General features: G+C 39.4%; 1 long non-coding RNA gene across 4 annotated transcripts in view; it reads right to left on the reverse strand.

The window, feature by feature from the left end:
- The window catches only part of LOC117461216 (uncharacterized), a 114,546-nt gene that overhangs the window by 41,293 nt on the left and 50,872 nt on the right, over positions 1-22,381 (reverse strand). For 2 of the 4 annotated variants that reach the window (XR_004553675.2, XR_004553676.2), the window contains one exon: positions 5,954-6,090. This is a non-coding gene — a long non-coding RNA (uncharacterized lncRNA). Of the gene's footprint in view, positions 1-1,334; positions 1,424-4,638; positions 4,703-5,953; positions 6,091-22,381 lie in introns of those variants that run through there. The other 2 variants (XR_011644727.1, XR_004553674.2) reach the window with 2 other exon arrangements.

Consider the following 22,381-nt stretch of genomic DNA (forward strand, 5'->3'; position numbering starts at 1 on the left):
TGTGTGTGTGTGTGTGTGTGTGTGTGTGGGTGTGTGTGTGTGTGTGGGTGTGTGTGTGTGTGTGTGTGTGTGTGTGTGTGTGTGTGTGTGTGTGTGTGTGTGTGTGGCAGATGAGACGAAGGCTTAGAAGGAGTGATAGTGAAATGAGAGTCAGACTGTACTTCATTTGTTATCGTTATTATTTGCTCTAATGGTCAGATATGGTTTCCCAGGAGCACTTTGTTGCCTCTAACACTCAGTGGGAGCAACAAGCTCTCAGTAATAAGGGCTAGAGAGGGGAAATACCAGGATAACTCCTCCAACTTATCTGGTTGGTAGCCAGCCTGTATCTCCCTGGGGCACACTGTCTGTCTGACCTCAACTGAACTGAACTCATCTGCAACAGTAGTCTCACTGCTGATGATGTGGAGCTGCAAGCGAGCTAAAGAGTGCAACAGAGCAAAAGAGGAGGGGGAGCAAGAGAAACCAATTCCCTTTACATGCGTCTGGTGAAAAGGCATAACTCAAGTCACCCTCTAAATGTCATTGCTGTAACTAATGCAGGAATTACTCGCAACACAAAAGCTAACATATTCCCAAACCTGATTGAGAATACCTTTCAGAAGAATGTGTCTTTAAAAGCACATTGTAACTTACATAAAAATAAGCATAGCATTTTTTTGTATGCGTTACTTCTGTCTTGCTGAGAGTAATATGAGAGGATTGATTTCAAATTCAAAACTGCATGCTGAATATAAAGCTACATTCAAGAGATAGTTGGCTTAGCTTAGCATAAAGACTGGTAAACACTAGCCAAAGCAGAGATCCAAATGTGTTGATAACAAAAGATTAGTTTGTAAATAGTTCACCTTCTCCTTCCCTCTCTTTGACTCTTTCAAACACATATTAGGGTTAGTTTGGATGATGAATCTGAAGAGACAGAAACCAAGACAAAGGGATAGTATACAATCAGAGTGAAATCCATGTGAAAAAGAAACACGAAGGGAAACAAAAACATTTCAGATCTAAAGTTGGGGAATAAAAAACGACAGCATGGACTGATGGAAGGGGCAAGGAGGGAGAGATAAAAAGGGCAGGAAATAGAGGGAGAAACACAAGAAAGGCAAAAAGAGAGTGGGTGCTCATTCACTCCCACTCTCTTAGGCATAGCAAGACAAAGTGAGGGAAATGATGGATTTGGCATCAGGGAGCAAAGGTAGAGAAAGAGTGAGATGAGTTTGGAAAAAGGGTTCAGCAAAGGCCTAGGATCCAATCAAAAGACTGTTTTTGATTCTGTTTTTGATTTCACCTAAAATAATGTTTCAATAGTTCCTTGGTTATAGCTAAGTACTAACCTTGGTCTTTGAATGGGAACTCGTTTTGAGCAGAACACTTCTCTGTGGCCCCAGATGAACTGTGCAAACTCCCTGCAGCTGTAGCTGGGGAACCAACAAGCGTGGCTGGATTAGCTATCCTGGTCTAACCCCCGTGAAGAATCATTCACACTTTTTGAAAATGTGGTTCAGAGCCAGATGCTTTATTGTTTAACATTGCTTGAGACATTTGAAACCTAAATGTTAGTTGCATAATTATTTAGTCAGAGGCCTCGCTTCAGTGGACCACATTATTTGTGAAATCTGAAGAATGTTTTGTTTGGAATAATTTGGGTTAAAATTACTAAATAAATCATTCAGGAGACACAACAACCAGAAAGTCAGATGTTTTTGGACTGACCCATCTATCCAGACCTCCTTATGCAGATTTTAAAGGATATAAATGGAAACTTGCTGTATGAGGACATACAAATGGTTTATGAGAACATCCAACTGAATCCTAAGTTTTGCATGGGTTTTAGTGCCAAATATACATGGAATGTATTTAACTATGAACGCTTTTTGGAGGTTGTGGCATTAATACTGAATATTCAAACACAGCATTTATCATTTATATTATTTTCTATTTATTAGCCATTTTGTAGATCTTAAACATGGTGCAATATATTATTTGCTATTCTATCATTTGCTTCCTGAGTAGATACAAATTGAAGCCCAGAAAGTCTTTCTCAAACTTTTTAACATTTGTTTTGAAAAGCTGACTTTTTTGACAGCTTGCTGTCGATTTGGGGGATATAATTCACCTTGAAAACTCAGAAATAACGCTATGGGACACTGATGCAAACGTCAGTAGGAGTAGCAACAGTCATAAATATAGGATATTATACTGCAGCAAATTTGACTGAAACTTCAGCTCCGTCCACAGTAATTCTCAAAAGAAATAAAATATTGATTGAAACCGATGTAGCGAGTTTGAGTTGTACAAAAACAGAAAAACAGTGAGTTCTACAGACTGTGCGAGGTCTCAGTGGTAGCTGTGTTTACCAGAACTGAGCAAGAGGAACCATCAAAAAAAGAAACTGCACACAGTACTGTATGGACACGCTTTGTTACCATCGCATACAGTGTTCCAAGTTCATATTAAGTGCATACAGTGAAACTAGCATAATGTGTAAAATTCCTCAGAGACAGAATTGTTTTTCTTACGCAGTACAACAATACTAACAGCAGCTGAGTGTGTACATTTCCTGTGAGCACATGAACATGCATAACTTTCTCAAACACAAATACGAAGTCTGCTCCAAAACACAAACTCGCATATACACATGAAATCTGTAACACATTCATATCTAAACCTGCATGTATCAAGCTTTTCATAAAACTCATACATTTATACATTAGTCTCTCACATGAACACACGTGCAGTGCGGCTGTCTGCCTCCCACATGCAGTGTTTGTGACGCATAGGAAAAGTCATTAGACCCGCACTTCCTCTCCAAACAGAAGAGAAAGAAGTAAAGAGCGTCTTACATGAAACACACAGGAAATGTGTGGGTGACTGACTGGATGTGTGTGTGTGTGTGTGTGCGTGTGAATGTGTGTGTGTGTGTGTGTGTGTGTGTGTGTGTGTGTGTGTGTGTGTGTGTGTGTGTGTGTGTGTGTGTGTGTGTGTGTGTGTGTGTGTGTGTGTGTGTGTGTGTGTGTGTGTGTGTGTGTGTGTGTGTGTGTGTGTGTGTGTTGGTCTGAAGTTCTGCCCCCAAGGCTGGTGACCAACGGCTTGTAATTGCTCGCCTTTGATTGCTTTCATTGAGTATACTACAGACACAATTACAGCCAATTAGAACACACAGCTCATGGTCAGCCTGCTCAGCACACACATTTGTTCTAGTGGGTTCAGCTTTTGTCCAAATCCTATACCCCTTACTTTCAGAGAAACATTTGACTTGAGAGTAACCACTATAATTATGTATATATTATGTATTCTTTGGAAACCGTTATATTTTAACATTTGCACCAACGTTGGATGTGCATAGTAAAACTATCCCACATTTCACAAAACGTAATTATTATAACAGCCTACCAGATTCGATTAAAAGCGATATTATGAAAAGTATTATGAATAAAATATTACTGTAGGAATGATTTGTTAAGCTTTAAAGAAAAACACATAACAATTATGGCTTGTATCTCTAATATTTTAGTTGCTGCATCATGCTGGATGTGTTTTGACACAAGCATGTATTTGGCTTCAACTGAAGTTTCATTTCCCCCTTTGTAAGGTACAAACAGTTGGAGATTCTGCTTTTTATGGTTGTAATTGTGTAATGTGTGTGTGTGTGTGTGTGTGTGTGTGTGTGTGTGTGTGTGTGTGTGTGTGTGTGTGTGTGTGTGTGTGTGTGTGTGTGTGTGTGTGTGTGTGTGTGTGTGTGTGTGTGTGTGTGTGTGTGTGTGTGTGTGTGTGTGTGTGTGTGTGTGTGTGTGTGTGTGTGTGTGTGTGTGTGTGTGTGTGTGTGTGTGTGCGCGTGCGTGCGTGCGTGTGTGTAGTCTTCTACAAATTGGCCTATAGTCAATTAAAAGTAGAAGGGCAATCGAAGAGCACAGACCTCCACCAAGGCCATTTCCATAAGTGAAAATGAATGGGTGTATCCGCCCCATGATTCGGATCGGTTCCAAAATGTAATGGGTTTATCTGCCCTTTCACCAAGTTTCACAAAAATTGGAACAGTAGTTTTCTTTTTTCTGTAATCCTGCTTACAAACTGAAAAATAAACCACCCTAACCATTGGCAGAGCTAATAAATAGACCATAGAGCGAGCTATCGTAACAATGACAGGAAGAGAGGAAAATATTGAAACAGTCAGAGGGTGAATCCTGGGGTTTGAACATCTGCTGAAGCTTCAGGAAGCTCAGTCACTTTATGGCTGAAGGTTGATGTCTTACCTGTCTGCACTAAATCATGCCAACATTTTAACAGAACATCCACACACATATACATGAACACACACACAACAGATAGGTGAAGGACAGTGTTTTAGTGTGAAAGAGTTCTCCTCCTCACACATAGAAACACACAAGTGGATTAATTTTGACACCGCGTCTCCCCGCCTACCTATGAACATCTGTCTCCACAGCAGGATCCAAACTGCTAATAAACATGCAAAGGCATGCTTGCGGGCATACACACACACACACACACACACGCACGCACACACATGATCTTTATTTCTCTCTCCCTGTATCACACATGCACACCTTCTTCAGTTAAAATAGATAGGTACATTTGGCACAGTCTCTATATGTTACCGGTTGAAGTGTTAATACACACCTGTATCCACAGCCACAGCCATAAGACATCCTCATCTCTTTTTTTATTCACCAGTTTTTTTCACCTTCAGGAGACAGAACTACAGTATTCATGTCCAGGCTAATCATGTTCATACTAATCCTTATCTAATAATAAACTGCATCATACATGTTCTATGAACTAAGACACCTGTTTCCAGTTAGATTCCCTGGGGTTTATCTGTCTTCACTGCTAACAGTAAACAGTCTCTTGGATGTTGTTTCTTGGCATGTGAAAAAAGAAAAAGTGCTGTTTGTGCACCTCTAAATATTCCACACAGAGTTGGAAGTCCCTCCCACACAGCAGACAAAACATGCAGGTGTTACTAACTGTCGTCTTAGACTTTGGAGCTTAAGGGTTAACTGTTTGCATCGCCCTCTTTAAAGGAACCGTTTTATTCCGTCTTTGAAATAGGTTTGGAGGATGCAGTGTATGTGTCTGTGTGAATGTGTGTGTGTTACAGGTTGAAGTTCTGTTCTATTTGTGCTCTACCTAAAAGTGCATGACAACTATGTGCTCCACATCCCCATTACGTTTTATTTAACATTTGAAGAGCCCTGGAACATACTTTCTGTTTGAAGGGGATACTGTGGTGAACCATGATAAGGGGAAAGTTCATTGCAAAGTGCAAAATCCAAATACCATTAAAGTTAGCCCAAAAACTGCCTAAAAACATTGCATTTGTTTTTGACACTTTCAACATTATCTTAATAATCTCTGAGTTTGATTATCAGTCAAACATTTAGAATTTCTAAAACTGTGGTAAGTGTTTAATACTCTTCACTAGTAAACACTTGGTTTTGTGAATTTCTGAAATCAATAGGTCAACTTTTCCTGTTACTAACTGTAAACCACCGAGACACAAGTAGTTTCACGGTTACTTTTTAAACTGTTGCAGTTTGAATGTCAGTGACAGCTGTGTAAAACTGCATAGTTGGGTGAAAAATGAAGGAAGTAACAATGTGTTGCAATTCTCCTTCTGTCCATTACTTTGATTGATTATATCATCCACTTCTGCTTACACATTATCTGTTCACCTTATTATTTATTTTTTCATAATGTTTTTGTCTGGTAGAAAACACAAGAGGAAATGTTCTTACATTTAATTAAACCGCTGGTATCAGACATTTCCCTAAAACACCGCTAAAACACATGTTTATTCATAATTTGTATGTGCTTTAATGCATTCAATATTACCATCTAATTACATCATAAATGCAGGGAACACAGTGGCTGTAATTTAAAAAGGTTATTAGTGTATATTGCCAGTAAAAAACACATTAGCTTAGTGCCTTACCTTGGCAATCCAATTCCCGTGTACATTCCTATTGTAGGGGTCTGGAGCCAGGGAGGATTCCTCCAGTGTTAATTAAACCGTCTGTCTTGGAGAGAATTAAGGTCATGATCTCCCAGACCTCACCACTCCCACACTCCCTGAGAAGAAAGGAGAGAAGAAAATAGACTTAATGAAGGAATAAAAGGATGAAACGACTTAATGAACCGCCTAACGAGGCCTGCGGCCGTTTAATAAGGGCTTATTAAAGCTTAATTAGAGCAATAATCCAGCTTGTTTGGAGTCAGTCAGTGTTGACTTGTGGCTGATTGTGTTTTTATGGTAACTGCATAAACAAGGAAGCATTGTCATTCCACAGGAAGGAAGACAAGTTCGACAGTGTGTGTGTGCGTTGTTGGGTGCGTGTCGGGTACAACAAAGAGGGATTCTAAAAAATGATTAGGTGAGAGCTTCAGGTGACCTTTCAATTACATAGAGGTCCTAAAGTCACAATCTGGCCACATGTAAAAGTCCAATTCAAACACTCTCCCACCTCTTTCGTGAACATCACAAAACTGAACCCAAAGCAGTTCTAAATCACGTAGTAACCTTTTGGTATGGAAAGTAGGGTAAATGCGGAAGTGCCTTAAATTGCCATTCTCTAATGGCCAGCAGAGGGCAACTGCACTGGGTACAACAATAAATCTGATTGTATAAAAAAGTAGTTTATGATCTCAACAAAATGTTAATTCCATACAGTATTGTCCCATTTGGAGTGAACTGGATAAAATAGTAAGATATGATTAAGTGCAAGGCTTCCTTGTGTTTGCCAAGTCGCTTGTGCTCAGTGTGGTTTTCTCATATATGATACCTTTCCCTCTTCACACAGTTTCACAGATCAAGTTCTCAGACCTGATACCAGGAAGTTGCCCTATCAACTGTATAGCTCTAATGATTCAGCTGGCAGACTCCTTTCCTCATTGATTCAAACACAATACACAATGTTTCCTCTATAGACATGATCGTGACTCACATTAGTCAGAGACCAAGCTGCATTGTGCCTGAGGATACATCTGAAGAGAGTGTAAGATATACGGCGTATTTAGGGCTTCAGATTTTCATTATTCACATGATGATGCCATCACCCCTTAGACGACTGAGTCAACCTCACAGCATGTTGTATCCTACTTGGAATGGGAATGTCAAACTGCTCTCATTACTGTAGCTAACCTCTCTGCCTCGTGGTGATTCATTTGATATCAGTGATTCAGATGTTTACTGCCCACAGGCCTTTGTTATAAGGTTAGTAATATCCATTTTTCCTAGCAATGAAAAGGGGTTACTCATCCATCTTCCTGATCATGTGAGAACCCACCAGATGACCCTGTCAACTGAGCCATACAGTATGTTTATGATATGTTTATTCAAATGAATAAGATGGTGGGCAACCTGTGCTCTATTTGCCTTTACAACTGCCCCAGTTTGTGGACAGTAATGGTATGCGGTATGGTTGTGTATTAAAAACCAGCCCACAAACATAATGGCCACAATAAATGCCAAACACATCCGCCTATGAAGTGTGGCCTGCATGGAGCTCATCGTCTTTATCAGTAGACCCTCATGGTAAGGACTTGTAGATGAAGAGGTGGGCACTTTCTAGGACGCACCAACCCATAACCTTGTAGGTATGATTCAATCTTAAATGCAATCAACATTTGGATCCAGTACCAAGGTTTTATTAGTAGCATGAATAACATATTCAAAATGTACTGACATTTGATGGGCCTGTTTGGAGAGACTAGCATGCGGCAAAAAGCACAGCTAAGAATGCTAAACTGTCACTTCTTCTACCATAGTTATGCCTTATTATCATATTGTAACTATTTAATCATAATCTCTCCAAAATTAAAATCTGGAAAATCAAGTTTACCTAAAAACTTGCTTTTACTTTCTGTTTCAAAACAGAAGCGAGGACCCTCTTTGCCCCTTTCTGAGTTTTCTTGGCAAAAGCACACCTAGTGGCCATTAGAGGAACTACAGCCAGGAAGAATGTGGCAAATCAGCAGAAACGTAGCATAATATAGTATGGGTAAAAAAATGACTCAAACAGCCTTACATGAACATAAATAAATCCACAAACCAACATATGTTTAATTTAATATATACTGTATATGTGTCAGGCAGGCATGTGTTCTTGTCTGATTAAAAGTACTTATTAAATCAATAAAAGTGGCAGATAGATAGATAGTCACACATTCCAACACACACCACAATGACACATTAACTGGTGCGCATAGCGAGATTTAAGCAATATGACATCACATAGCTGTCAGCTCTCTGTGAAAACACACCATTTTGCTACAGTTGTGTGTGCATGCAAGAGTGTGTCTGATTGGCATTTGTTTCCAGTGGCACATCATCTACCACAAATACACAAAGACACACGCACACACTCACACATTTTCTCTCTCTCCTCGCAAAACTGCTGACAGCTAACAAACACACACCTTTCTAGCACTGTGGTCATCATTTCCCACCATGCTGTCACTTTCAGGGTGCTAATCCACCAGAGGAGTTTTAACTCATTTTGCCTGTAGCACTTTTGGTTTAGCTGAATGTGTCCTGTGAAGCACTTATGGTAGAGGAATTGCTTCTTCCAAGTTTCCCTCATTTATTTCCTAAAATCAAAACCATTTGGAGGGTGGAGAAGTACTCTGTGTTTAAATCCAAACATGATGGGTTTTAGGTTTGTAACCTAGAGCTTTCCAATGTGGTTATGATTTTTCAAATGCTTTGAACCTTCTCGTTTCCCCAGATTTCGAGTTTAATACTGTGATTCCAGAGTCTTGGAATTATGTCATTTAAACCAAAAGCAGACTTAAGTCATACTCCAGAGGGATATTAACCGATTTTAGACATTCAAGGGTACACTTGGAATATCACACAGGGATGTGTGACAGCATTTCACAAGGAAGGTTTGAACCCGTGCAGTCACAGTTCATGAACTATGTATCTGGCTAGTGTGCTGCTCAGCTAAAACACTTCAATCCCCTCCATTTATTTCCAGAACGCCAAACAGCTGACAATTTCATGCAGAAGGGCCAACAATTTCCAATGTTGTCATATATCCAGACATGTGTCAATTTTATGTCAGAGGATTAGATATGTCAGTTATTGTTCTACAGCATGAGAATGATGTCAACTTTCCTGCAGGGCCTTCTCTGCGGGATGTAGACAGCAAAGCAGCTGGCAATTCCTGCAAAGATGCCAACACATCACATAATTTACAAAAGTACTTCCTTACTCTTCAGCTCTGTCAGTCGCACCCTGGAGAGTTATAGAGGAAGAAAAGAATGATGTCATATTTCCAACAGCGCTCTAAATCTCAGATATTATTATGCTAATGCTCTGTGCACTGGAGGATGATGATGGTGGTGGTGGATAGAGTGGTGGTGATGATGATGGTGCTGGTCAGCGCAGTGGTCATGGTGGTGATGACAATGATGATGTAATCCTCCCTAAAGCCTTTGCCCTTTTATTTTTACAACGAGCAGTTTACCAATTCTCTCTGGAAAGTGGTGCAGGGAAAAAATCCTCCTCTGATATACTTCTTTTAATTAAAAAAACCCTCCATGACTGGAGGAGTCACTACTTTGTCTAATGTCTCCAGTAATGTATCTATTAATATTAATACCATTAATGTATCATCAATTGGAAGGAAAATTGAGTTTACTTTGAATTATAACATAATGTGTTGGTCTTTCAACGTTCACCAGAAAAGCATATCCCATTATAAAATGTCTCATATTTATACAAAATATGACTCAAACTGCAATGAAATGATTGTAATCTGAATAGGTAATTATGTCATTTGGTTCCATATAATCTACTGAACTTTTTTAGAATATATCACACTTTTTTTGTTAACCCTTTTTTAATCCTGGATATATAGAGTAATACTGTAATAGCAATAAGGGCTGAACGATTAATCGATTTTAAATCGAAATCGCGATTTTAAATGATGCGATTATCAAATCGCAAAGACTGCGAATTGTTTCTTTTTTTTCTTGTGTGTCAGTCATCCACACCAATTAGAAATGCTGTGCTCCACATGTACCAGCCATTGTTAACCAATCAGAAGTGGCCCATGATAGACAGATTGATCCAATCACCTGCCAAGTATTTTTGAAAGTGCCTGCCCTTTCCAAATGGCTTCCAATGGAGCTTTCCTAGATGGTTTGGTAAAACAAAGCATCTGAGTCAGGTTAGTGATGCTCCATCACATGTTTTACATCTATTACAGGGTGAATCTTAAACTGAAGCTTGACTTTAAAGCAACCCAACGGAAGTTTCATGTAAGTTTAGTTATTTCACTCGTAGCTCGGGCTGCGGGGGTGCTAGAGACGGGAGCACGATGATACGACCTTCCAGGCCGCATTTTACAATCCGTTGGGTCGCTTAAAAACAAATATCGCAAATCGAATCGCAATCGCAATATCTGTCAGAAAAATCGCAATTACATTATTTCCCCAAATTGTGCAGCCCTAATAGCAATAACAATGTTCTAACTCTTTTTGCAATAGAACATTGTCAAAAAAACAAATAATTATGTTTCTAAACAACCAACGTGCATACTTATTATCTTTCAGAAATAAATCTGTGCATATTATGTTTGCAGTTTTAAACACATGGTTACCTTTGTGAATTGAAACAAAACAAAACATAAAAACAACAACAACACTACTTGGTTTGGTTTAGTAAAAAAATATGCTTTGGCGTAATTTAAGAAAGTCTGTTTCCTGACTTGAACTATGTACTTTAAAATACGGTATGTCAATGTTAACTTATTGTTTACACGAAAAAAAACATTGGTCCCCTGGGTTAAAGTCCTGTGTTTGTGAAACACATGAACCCCAAGCAGTTTAACCCTTTAACTGCCAGCATCACCATTTGGTAGAGCACATTTTGTGTATCGATATCTTGTTGAAAAAAAAAAAATGTAAATCCATCTGATTCAGCCAGCTCTACCCTTTGGTTGACATGTTATGCACAAAACAACCTCTAGATGTCACTGTGGTTCGAACAGAAAGCCCTTCAGCTAGCTTCAACTGAGAAAGTTGGCAATGCTAAAAATCACTGCTGAAGAAATCACTCTTTTTGGTCAACTTTTGTAAGGTAACCATATCCTTTTTGACATATTTTAGTGGCAGGGCACTGACTGAACATAATTAGATAACTTGATGCACAAAAACAGTTTTAACAAGGGTGTAATTTTTTTTTTTTTAAATATGCTCAACCAATCGGTCGAATTGGCCTTTTATGGTAAGCTAGCAATATGACTTTTTCAGAGTTTCAGAGATGTTTTCCAATAAAATATGGTAAATAAATGGCTAGATTCATGGTAATATTACTAAATCTAGTACTGCCTTATGAGTCTCAGAGTGAAAGAGTGATAATAATTTATATAGCACCTTTCATGCATGGCATTCAGCCCAAAGTTGCACACAGATGAGCAAGTTAGGCCAACACAGGATATAGACATTTGCTGTTAGGCCAGTGGTTTCCTGTTAGGCCAATTCAGCATATACAGTAAGATGAGCAAGTCTTTTTTTATCATGAAAAACACTTTACATTACTTTTTCCATTTTTTTTTTTTACAATTATAATTTATTATCTTTTATGAATATATCTGGTTGTATATATTGCTCATTTTCCATAAAAGAAACAAATGTATTTGAGTTTGTGTTTTATTTGAGTTTGATGCATACAAATACTGTACTGTATATGATGATTGTTGAAAATGTACTTTTACCATAGAAGGCCAGTTCAACCAATTGGTAGAGGCTCATAAAAACAAAACTGTGTGGTCAGTCAAAAAATAAATAATAGTTTGTGCTTATTTGTGGCCCATTTGATAAGAAAATGCAAACAAATAATTTTTCCATAGCTTTTTTCTTGGTCCGGCAGTTAAAGGGTTAAACATGAAACTGCTCTTGTGAGAGCGTGTTACTATATATTCTTTCCATGATTTATGATGTGGTATCGATATATTTACATGTATATAGTGTTATCTCGTCAATACAATTATAGTCAATTGTCCTTATTCTACAAGCTGAGCAATTGGATACAGTACCATCTCCCCCACTCCACGGTAAAATAAACTACAATGATTAGGCTGATCTACTGTCATTACTGTGTTTTTCTCAATAGAGCCCACATGTTTATAATGAGTGTAAACTGTAGGCTCCAGTGCTGAAGAGGCAGTCCATCCTCTATCCCTACTCAGCCCTGATGATACTGTGCTCCTTCAAAAGCAATTACTTCAACATGCTCAAATTCCAAATGTGAGTGAATAACTGTATATCATCATGAACCCATGCTCCAGACAAACTATAGTCATCATTGTTTCCATTGTACTTTACTTTTCACTTATTTCCAAAGATTCCCTGCTATTTTCCAGTTCCACCCTTGTGTGTTAGTTCTGAACTATAAATTATTTCACTCTGCCACTGGGCTTCTTGCTCATTATGGCTAAACTGATAACACATGCGGAGGCGCTTTAACTGTTGAAACATTACAGCACTAAACAGCTGACTCTGCCAGAGCTCTTAAAGGGCCAGCACACGCAAAAATCAATTTGCAGCTAAAGAAATCAATTCAGTACAAGCCATGTTGTCAACATTGCTTTCATATTTTAAAGGATGCTACTGATGCAAGGATGAAAGGTTCAAAGCTCTTACTGGAATTGAAATCTATCAAACACTCTGATTCAGTGGTAAGAGGGATCACTCCTGCTTTAGTGTAGCCTAGTTGTGTTCCTATCCAAATTGTGCAGAGAAGAGCCAAAACTGAGTGTTGTTCTTCAACAGTTTGTGGGCATTTTTATCTTTGTTTGTTTCCATTGGTTTCAGTTGGTTTCATCAATCTTTCCTACATTTTCCCAGTTACACCCTTGTGTGTTGAACTATATCTAGTTTTACACAGGGCATTATGTCATTCTGCCTGCGGGGCTTTCCCACATTCGTGGCTCAGCTGATAACATGTGGTGGAGAACTGTTAAAACACATGGGTGTGTAGCGGTTTTAAACTCCTAACCCATATCAACGTTCCCTGAGAAACAGAGAGAGGAGGGGGGTTTGGCAAAGAAAACAGGTCCCTTTTTCCCCCACCAGCAACCATCAGCTTGAAATCTCATCTAAATTGTGATTACCTTGGCTGGATACAGTAACCCAGCCCATGTTATTGCAGGACGGCTACAGCTGTGCCTCACTCCATAAAACCCCCAAAATCATTCCCTAGCCATTGCCCTTACCTTGCTGATTTACAAACGTCACTTGAAAAACACTGCAGGAGTGCGCCTTTAAAAAAATGTGTGAGTGAAGCTGTTGAACTCCACATACTGTGTTGCCTGAGAGTTGTTTGACATCAGTGTAGGTTGTGGTTCCCCACTTTATCCTTTGTACAAACCTAACTTTACCACCATGTTTTGTGAGTCAGGGACATGAATAACACCTGACTCACCAAACTGGACTTGATATTTTTTCGGCAGTACACTAGTAGCCTATCCTTATTGTGTCAAACACTGCATACTGAACACTGCATACTGAACACATGTGCGAATACATTTTCATGCAGCTGTACAAAATGAATAACAAACCAAAACAGTTTAGCTGTGTATGTGGGGGAGGGAAGGACACTCTGAAATGAACTCAATTCCCACTGGGGCACTCACAGTATAAGCTCAGCTGATATGGACCCTTGAGAGGAAGTTGGACTTGTTTATGAAGGAAATGACATCATTGGGTTTGGATCAGACAATGACCTCATGCTGACAAGATAAAGGCAAAGAGACACTGAGAGAGAGAGAAAGAAAGAGAGCACTGTTAAATTAGGCTGCAGAAGTCACATGTACAAATAAAAGGTGGCTGAGTGCACCAGGGTTATTTTAAACCTCAAAGTTGAGTGCTTAATAGATTTGGCTGCTAAGTGACATTGGCTGATTTGTTTTGGATAATGTAACACTTATGGTCTATCTCTTTATTTGCTCGTCTCCACAAATATTCAATGTTCAAATGTAGGCCAAATTGTCTCACATGGGAAGAATGAGTGGAATTGTTTGCACCAGTGGCCTTGTCTCTTCAATACCGTGTATTCTGAAATATACACGGTGTTGGAAGATGGATTATGACACTAGGACATGACATTTGCTGTTTCCTCAACAAACATTCCACATTACAAGCATTAATACGACATGTGGTGATGATTTATTTATTGGGCACTGTGGGATACTGAACAACCTTAGTGGGCCAAAGCTTCAGATCTCTGATGCTACTTGTGGATTGAATCGAGACAATGAGCACAAGCAACAGAAAGATTAAAATATATTCCATTCAAACTTCAGAGTTTGTAAAAAGACCTAGGGAAGAATTCCAATGAATGTTTTAGCAGAACATTTCATTTTTCTTGGACAACCTCGACTCCTCTGGGATTAAAATAAACAAGATTCTCCAAAAAGTACAAATTATTAAAAGATACCAACCTATTTCTGTTTCGTACAAGTATTTACTTTTAATGTTGCTGTTCCATGCTCATTCTCAGTCAAGGAACCACTACAACTTTCCATAACAGCATTTTGCTGCCCTGCACTTTGGGCAAAGTGCTATGTGATGACCTCTAATTGTCCCGGGGATAGGGACAGCCTGATTGAAAATAAAAATCCTTTAACGCAAAAAAAATTACTCGAGGGGGTTTGGAAGAGCTGTTGGATCTCTCAAGAGCAGAGCTGGACTAAAGCCCAAAAACAAAGCTTGCTACTGGTTTAAGGATCTTAGAATATGCCCTGGATTATCGAGCGAGAACATGCCCAGGGACAGTGGTAATACTGATTTTGGCTAAAGAGGAATACTGGGTTGTGTAAGAGGCAGTTTGTTCTTGTTGTCAGTATAATGTCAGTATTCAGGGGATAACAATAATGGATTTGAACGGGGGGTGGTTTGTTGTTAGCCAACAGTAGTGCAGACAGTTGTTTCCCTGCATTTATCCATGATTGGTAGGCTAACGTAATTAGAAATGATCACCACTGCTAAAAGAAAAGAAAAAAAGTGTAATATGATCAGTTTCTTTGCTTTAAAAACGGCGTTTTATAAAAACCCCATTTACACGTGTAGCACAGTAAATGGCATGAAGATGAAAATAAACATAACAAAATAGGCATGTTTTGTGAATGATGTACAGATAGATGCAAGTATGTAATAAGAGGCTATAAAACACAAAAACATGACTAAGGAGGTGTTTAATATGTGTACATTATTTTGCTAGACTAAGTTTAATTGGAGGAATATACAGGAAATTCTAATCATCCCCAAAAATCTAAATTTGTATCAAAAAGGCCCAATGACTAAACATTATTGCACTACATGGTCAGTAGAACTGGGCAGTTTTATTCTGTAACTTTCTGTAAAAAACCCTAGTACCTTAATTAAAGTCACACTTAAATAGCCTGCACCACAGTCGTGACATTTAAAGTAGGAGGTAGGAGAATAAAAACAACTGCATTGTTGGCAGGTGGCAAAGAAAAGAAAAAAAGGCTGACCTTTACCTTTAGCACAGAAAAAACACATTCAATGAGTATTCAAGGCTTACAAGCTCCAAGAAGCAAGTTGCTTTTTTAATTATCTTAAAGAAAGTGCATTTGTTGCCTAACCACAGGAAGCTGTCAAAGCCGTGTGCTTAGCATGTTCACCCTCCACCCACACCACGTTCCAAGACTGCTATAATTGGTTGGGAGAATAAATAAATATGAATGTAATTTTTTTAGGAGACCTTTCATTATCTTAATAATTATCGAGATAGACATTATTTCACTCAATATCTCCTTTGGATAATAGTGTAGTATCTTAACAGGAGTTGTTAGGAACTATTAAGCAAATACCTTTGGGGTATTAGGGTTATTATAGGATGTCATTACATGAATGGCCCCTATGAGGATCAGCAGTTAACACTATGTTCGCATGGTCACGCACCAGCCAGTAACAGGCTGGTTCACTGCATCCACAAACAGAATCAATTACAAGACTACATCTATCATCATAACTCTTGGAGTACACTGCATCACAGACCAATGTTCGTTGTAAAAAGGTATGTTAGGATGAGTTTTAGTTAAGGCTATACTTCTACATAAATGTTTCGGGCAATACATTTCAGTTTTTTATAATGAAAACACTTTCAATGGCCTGTCAAGAATTATTTTTCCAGGTATTACGGCAATGAAGTAGTGAGTTAGTTTACACAAACAGAACGGTCCCATCTGGACTGATTAACATACTACATTGCTAATGCTAACTTTTAATGGTGTGATCATCTCACAAGCTCATTTGCAGTGAATTCTTAATGCAGAATTAGCATATTAGAACAACATATTGTCTCTCACTAGCCAGGGGCGCGATGCAAGGTGGTGTCAGATTCCATTTCTGTCTTAAGCTACAGCTTGAACAATGAACAGTAGTGTTCATTGAGACACTTTGAAGAAATAAAAGATCATGCAAAAGAATGTGTCCTTGAACAAGAATTCATTTGTATGTATTGCCTACTTGACATAAAAGTCAATCAAACATATGATGCATTGCACATGTGTTTTCTCAGAGTGCTTTCAGAATAAACACAAGAGTAGCCGTTAATGTGTATCCAGGTATGGAATCACTGTGTTCTGTTGAATGTGTCCAGCATACAAATGCATTTGAGTGAACTAAAATTGCATATTTGTTGCACACCCAAGCATTATTTAAAGCAGGATAGCCATTTAAATGTTTCTTTTTCAGCAAAGTATGATGATGAGATTTGATATCTAATCATTGAAATGCATGCAGCACAGACTGCAGTCTCATTGATCCGCCCACTACTACACACCCACCTTCCCCTCCAGACACACACACACACACACACACACACTGAAACTATGTCCTCTGCAGAATCTGTCGCACTAATAAGTCGCAGCGTCTCTTCATGCAAGAAAGAGGAAACATAAAATAAAAATGCAAACGCCGGCAACAGCCTTTTAATGTTGCTATAAATCAAGAAGGAGCGACAAAGGTAGCTGTTAGCTGTAGTGGAATAACTCCCTCTGCTAGACACACACACACACACAGATACACAGATACACACATACATACTCTCTCACACACACACACACACACACACACACACACACACACACACACACACACACACACGCATACAAAAAGACATTCTCACACGCGTATACAGACAGACAGACAGACAGACAGACTGATTCCCAGGATTAGGGTTGCCATTTTACACATGATTAACGTTGTAAAACTCAAACAAACCAAGTTCTTGATCAAGTTAAGGTCACCTGGGTTAAAGTCCTTTAGAAACAATGTGTTATATCTTAATAAAGACATTATGAAACATCTAATTGTAACCGGCAATCCATTTGTGTTCTATAGAAACCTAATCTCTACACCTAACTGCAAAGTGACATGATGCCCCTTGATGGAAGGATTGACCTCCACGCACATATCAAATGATTCCTCTTCAGTTAAAACATTCATATATATGGTATGCTACCCCAGCTATCATCACTCACAGTGCCTGGGAAGTACCACCGTGCATGGTATAGATAAGAGCTCTGATGAGTGTTTGTGGCCCTGAGTCACATATACACACAGGCCTCAGACCACCACTGGAGCCGATAATAACTCTGGCTATCAAAGTGGAGACAGGCTTTCTTTTCATCCCAGAGAAAGAGGTAGAGAGAGAGAGGGAGGAAGAAAGAGATAGGAGAGCAGAAGACAGGTGGGGAAAGGGAGGAGGAGGGGGGGCCGGCATATTTCACCTCCATTCACCTGCTGACATGGCCTTTCAAAGAAACCTTTCATTAGACCTTCAGAACAGTCAGCTTAGTCTGCCCATTGCCGTCAATTTAGCTGTCATATTACACTAGCTCAGTCCCATCTTTCATCTAGGGGATTTTTCATCTCATGATTTTCATACGGGAGGATTGGTGAAAGAGGTGCATGTGCGGAAAAGCCTCAGAAGTCTCAACATCTAATATATCAGTTAAGTGATTTAAGGTGTGCATGGTTAACCTGCACACACCTGAATCCACCTGAGCAGAAAAAACTGCTTAAGGGAGTAACACCTTAAAAGAGAGTCTTTCAGTATATCACAACAAAAAAGGTGTCTCTGTGTTACTTCATATTTGTTGTGTTCAGGCATAGATGATCCAGTACAATCTGTTACTCTTGGCAAAACAGCTTCAAACCGTTTTGCAGGCAGTGTTTCCTTAAATGTGTGCCAGGGCTTAAAATGGGCCATGACCCATTTTTTTATTCAAATATTACTTTTTTAGATTTTTTTTTCAGGTTTGGATTTACAAAGAGCTCTACAGCCAAGGTTCATTGCAGTTTTAAACAGACTCTTTTCTGGAATTGGTCGGGGCTAGGCTCGATCTTTTTGGCTGAGTGAGCTTTGCTTCAGATATGTGTGGTTCACATATGGGATCTCAATAAGTCCTTTCAGAGGGTGATAATTTATTCTGCCAACACCTCTTCTAAATCATTAACTTGAGGGGAAGTTAACCAAGCAAGCCTATTTCTTCACATAGTTGTACAGTAGGAGGAATGTTCCATGCATGCACGGGCACAGGGAGCGAGGGAGTAAGCGTGATATACAGAGAGAGAGAGACGCTCAAAGCTCTCACCTTTAAATAGAGCACATCAATAACATTCTGATGTTGATGTAAGACTTGAGAGGATTGGCTGGTTTTACTTTCCACAGCACAAGCTCAACCCTCTCTCTCTCTAAAGCTTTTTAGGCCACCCACAGATCATATAGAGACTCTCTATATACTCAACAGCTAGAGAGTGGCGTGTCAGCAACTTCTCATACCATCCTGCTGCCTCCCTCCTTCACTCCCTCTGTTGAGGCTGACCTTTACAGCTTCAGCGCCATTTATTCATGTAAGGATTATATAATCGATAATGGAAAACACAACAAAGAAACCCATGCATATATAAACATAGTATTTGTTTCAAGAAGTTGCTTAATCTTAATCTTTTCAGTTGTCAAATGCTGACCATCTGTGACCAATTTCCACAAAGAAGGGCAACGAGTTTGCAATTATGTCTGTTTGTGTTTTCAAACTAAGCAGGCCCGGTAATCCAAAGACACCATAAAACTTTGCAACCCCACTGTTTAACTGAGCTCTGGTATGCAAATGTGAAAGCGTCTTACTCTAAAAACGGAACAACTTTATATACAGTAGCCAAGCTGACACTGGGAAGCGTAGCAATTGTCATCCAATTGCTAGTGCACCGTCACTCCAACAGAAGAACTGCTAGCAGATCATTATATTACTTAGTTACAGTACAATGAAGGCATGAACCCTTGGATGTTGGCTAAAAGATACATTAAAAAAATCAACCATGTTGTGGAAAACTGAACAATATGTAGCTTTGCATGTTGTTAAAAAGGAATTAATAGAAATAGAAAGGTAATAAGAGCATCAGTGACACAAATCCTTATTAGTTGTATGTTAGAGCAGGGTTTCCCACACATAGACTATACTTGGGCGGGCCGCCCAGGTATATTAACGGCCGCCCAAGTATATTTCGCGACCCATTTAGGTTTTTTTTTTTTTAATACTTTTTTAATAATTTTTTTTTATATATTTTTTTTTTTTTTTTTGACCACGACGCCATCTGCGATCGATTAACTTGTGGACAATTATCCCTTGCTCCCTTGCACTGATCTCGCCTCCTTCTGGCCTGTTAAGTGGCCTGCCTCACACAGGGTGACTGGCTGTCCACATGATGTGGCCTGCCGACATGGCCACTGTCATACAGTTCATAAATCAAAGCCCTTGATTGGTCTCTGTGTGTCATTCAAGCTCGGGATAACCTCAGCTCAGGTGAGGTAAAGGACTCTCTGAGTGTTTAGATAGTTAACTTAGTCTAAGTTCTCAGTGGGTCTCAAACGGTGTGGTCACCATTTATGTAAACACATATTTCCATTTGAGAGGGTAGTGATTGGTCTAATGGATAGTGAGGTGGGCTGAAGATCGGAAGTCTGTGAGTTCAAATCCCGCTAGGAACACCACCACTAGTGTGCCCTTGAGTAAGGCACTTAGCCCTTAGTTACTCCAGGGAGAATGTCCCTGTAATCGGTCATTATAAGTCGCTTTGGATAAAAGCGTCAGCTAAATGAAATGTAATGTGATTAGTAAAATATGCATGAATAAATAAATAAAAAGTTAACTGGGTGAAAAAAGGTAAGATACACTTTTAAAACTTGTTGAGAGAAAACTAGTCTTTGCTGCTGCCTCAAAGAGGAGCAGGGGAGAGGAGGGAGACAGGAGAGGCTGATTCAGGAGCACAGACACACTCACAACTATAAATGAACCAAAAATAAATTAATAAACAAGTTTCAGTGTTTTTTTCATATTGGAAATGGTATGGTATTGGTTATGGCCATGATTTTATGATTATTGAAATGTATACAGTTCTGTTTAATATAGGTGTTTCCATAGATCTAGTCTCTATATTTTCCCCTCAAAATGCACCAGATTGATGCATTTAACTCCAAAATAAAATCTTACCGGGGGGGCATGCCCCTGGACCCCCATAGAGGATTTGAGGTCGACCCCCACTAAAAATCACATGGATAGGTTCCTAAATACATTATAAATACATTTATTTTTTTAAATAGTAACCCATTTCCATGTGTTCATATGTGGGTAGTAGATTTAAACTATAGGGCTATCATTATGGGCCCTGCCTGTACCTGTTCGCTCTGCCATTGCGTGAAGGGTCTGCTAACAAGCGACCAACAGAAAGGTTAATGTTGTTGCACGTCACCTCAACCCCCCCCCCCGCTAACACGACCCCCCCAAGTATATTTCAGATATGTGGGAAACAGATCTGTGGGAAACACTGGCAGTTAATGGACCAGCACCAGAGGTGTTCCCATACACACAGGCGTTGGAGCTGTTCTTCATGAAATCCCAGAAGGATGTGCTCTGACAAATAGTGCCATCTTTGCGCAAAATGATTATACAGGAATGAAAAGTCAATAAATAAAAAAAAGATTCGGGCACCCCCCCCCCGCCCGCTGCCACCACCCGCCCAAGTATATTTCAGATCTGTGGGAAACACTGTAGAGTCAAACTTGTGATGTGTAAGTTCTTCTGTTTTATCTGAGTCTGCACCTTTCTGAATATTTCTGATGCGGTATTATTATTGGAAATGAGTCAAATATACAGCATCTCTATAAGGGCAGGAGGATTAAATCATAGGCTTGAATAAACAACAGCATACTTGCGGTCAAAGCACAAGAACAAACTCCAAAACTCAATCATCATTCATTAATGGTTCAAAGGCCGTGAAGGGTTATATTGTAACACCCTCTGCCTGCCCTGGCTCCAGTGGTGATGTTCTGTAGCTATGCTTGACCTCAACCTCAATAAAAACTCCAAATGAAAACAGGGATCAATAAAGCTTCAGATATTACACAAAGTATTTCTTGAAGAGTATAACATAGACTGTTGATCTTCATGTGAATACAAGTTTTTTTGGATGTGAATTTGAAAAGAAAGTTCACCCAATAATACTCCTTCCTAAGACTTTTATAGAGGGTTAAAAACACATGATAACATTAAGATAACAGAGATACATCACCCAGTAATGTGTTTGCTTTTACACCCTATCCCCTCTATTTCCAGTTTTCTATCAAAGCCTGGTAAACCTCACATGCTATAGAAAGTGTATAGGTCTGCCAAAGACACCTTAACGTATTGGCACTGTAGAGTGACAAGCCAACCAACGTTATCAAAGTTAGCATTAACAAAAGTATCATTTGTCAATTTCGTTTGCATGAAGGCAAACATGATCAAATCAGAGTCCTGTATGGTGCAATAAACACAATCTGGGTCATGAAAGGTCGCAGTGTGGCCGCAAAACTGCAAAGACATTCAGATGCAAATAGAGTAACAGAAACCAACATTGAGGCAAACACACACATGCAGACAGACAAGCACAAACACACACGGTGTGGCCACCCAGGACGATTGAGAGAGATGGAAACTTTAACTGTGTTTATAACTCTGGATTATAGGGTAGACTGAGAAAGACGCAGCGCGAGAGAGAGAGAGAGAGAGAGAGAGAGAGAGAGAGAGAGAGGAGTTTCGGTTGCTCAGCTGTAAATAATTAAAATGCATCTCTCTCTCTCTCTCTCTCTCTCTCTCTCTCTCTCTCTCTCTCCTCTCTCTCTCTCTCTCTCTCTCTCTCTCTCTCTCTCTCTCTCTCTCTCTCTCTCTCTCTCTCTCTCTCTCTCTCTCTCTCTCTCTCTCTCTCTCTCTCTCTCTCTCTCTCTCTCTCTCTCTCTCTCTCTCACACTCTCTCTCACACACACACTCTCTCACACACACTCTCTCTC

The sequence above is a fragment of the Pseudochaenichthys georgianus genome, chromosome 16 (assembly GCF_902827115.2).
Source record: "Pseudochaenichthys georgianus chromosome 16, fPseGeo1.2, whole genome shotgun sequence".
Classification (NCBI taxonomy): domain Eukaryota; kingdom Metazoa; phylum Chordata; class Actinopteri; order Perciformes; family Channichthyidae; genus Pseudochaenichthys; species Pseudochaenichthys georgianus.